The following is a 1,812-nucleotide window of genomic DNA, read 5'->3' as shown; positions in this document are numbered from 1 at the left end:
CAGGAGATCGAGACCATCCTGGCTAACACGGTGAAACCCCGTCTCTACTAAAAATACAAAAAATTAGCCGGGCATGGTGGCAGGTGCCTTTAGTCCCAGCTACTTGGGAGGCTGAGGCAGGAGAATGGTGTGAACTCGGGAGGCGGAGCTTGCAGTGAGCCGAGATGGCGCCACTGCACTCCAGCCTGGGCAACAGAGTGAGACTCCATCTCAAAAAATAATAATAATAATAATAATAAGAGAGACGGGCTCCTGTCCCCAGGAGTTGCAGCTGTGTGAATGGTACCTTCTTGCTTCTGGAGAAGCTCATCCACACCAGCACCTCATTCGATTCCCCATCAATTAGCCCAGAGAGGTGGGCGGCTTGCCCAGGACGCAGCCCATGGGCAGAACCGGAGTGGGGCTGGAGAGGGCCTCCTGCTCACTGGGCAGGTTACATCTTCACGGCCTTGTGTTTTGCTCGTTAGGGTTCCTCCTCCTCTAGTTGGTGTGAAATAAGAGCTCCGTGATGAGTTGGAGCATTACTGCAGAAAACATAGCCCCATCTTTTGCCTGTGAGGAATGGGCATCCCACAGGTCTGAATTCCCTCTGGGGTCCTGGCTGCAGCTGTGGTTCAAGGTGGGCGCCGATTGGTTGCACCCAAGCCCTGGAAAGAGGAGGCTCTGCCACTGTCAGCAACACTGAGGACACGCAGGGATGAGGTGCCCCGATTTGGGGAACATTACCCTTAAGAAACTGGTGTGATGTCATTCCACTTCACAGTGGGGGGCCCCAGCTTTCAGGCCAGCATTAAGGACAAGTGCCGTTGCCATGTGAAAAAGTTATTTTCCCAAACAATGAACAATCCTAGTGATGTCATAGGCCCTGCCAGAGGGCCCAAATCAAATCGGTTCTGGTGCTGGGGCAGCCTCCTGTAACACTATCCTGAGGGGATGACTCTTCCTGGGTTGGGGGCAGACAGCAGAGAGGCCGGGGGTCTTCAGGTGCGGCCCCTGCATGTATCTATGTTCACATTTCAAAGTGGTTTTCACTCAGAGGAAGGTGGAGCTTAGCAAAGAATTGTGCAGATCAAGGAGCAGCAGAAATGGGGGCTTCCCCCTGCAGCAGCAGCCCATGGGTCAGAAGTGGGGCTGGCATCGGGGCAAGCCAGTGCATCCCAGGGTGGGAGGACTAAATGAGTGGCCACAGAACGGGGATCACTGGAGCAGGAGGTGGCCTCCCCCACGCGCCTTCATGCCTGGCTGAAATCTAACCCTCATTCTTGGGCCCTCATGTCACGGCCCAGGCCCGCCTTCCCAGCAGCCTGATGCAGTCAAGCTGTTCCCACTCTTCTCTCTTCCTCCAGAGGAAGGACCTTTGCCGATGAAGTCATGGGAATAAAAGCTCCCTCTGCTCCGAAAACAGTGGGACTGTGAAGTCAGCTTGTTGTGTGGCCTCCCGAGGCCCAGGTGGGCAGCCATCGCTGTTTACTGGGCCTTGCAAGTCCACCACGTCATCTAATTTGCAAATCATGTGATTATCCCCATTGCACAGATGAGGAAACTGAGGCTCAGATCTTGGGACTGGCCCAAGATCATGGAACCATCAAATGAAACCACATCCAGGTCTGGCCCCTACAACTTGAGGTCCATTGCTCTGGAGAACCCACAGATTTAGTTCAATTCAGTGAGCATTTGTGCAGTTCCCGCAACGTGCTGGCACCAGGCTGAGCCCTCAGAATACACTGTGGCCTGCTGCATGGATGTGTGGGCAGTCTCGGGTCTCACGGGGGACAGTTCTTTCTCACTTCTTTTTTTTTTTTTTTTTTTTTT

General features: G+C 53.9%; 1 long non-coding RNA gene across 1 annotated transcript in view; it reads left to right on the top strand.

The window, feature by feature from the left end:
• Positions 1-256: 256 nt before the first annotated feature.
• LOC105539843 overlaps positions 257-1,812 on the top strand; it is a 10,378-nt gene continuing 8,822 nt past the window's right edge. Inside the window, exon 1 of the long non-coding RNA XR_001006111.1 lies at positions 257-1,775. This is a non-coding gene — a long non-coding RNA (uncharacterized LOC105539843). The remainder of the gene's footprint in view (positions 1,776-1,812) is intronic.

The sequence above is a fragment of the Mandrillus leucophaeus genome, unplaced genomic scaffold, assembly GCF_000951045.1.
Source record: "Mandrillus leucophaeus isolate KB7577 unplaced genomic scaffold, Mleu.le_1.0 Scaffold21, whole genome shotgun sequence".
Lineage (NCBI taxonomy): Eukaryota > Metazoa > Chordata > Mammalia > Primates > Cercopithecidae > Mandrillus > Mandrillus leucophaeus.
The sequence above is the reverse complement of the archived record's forward strand: the minus strand, read 5'-3'. Positions and strand labels throughout refer to the sequence as shown.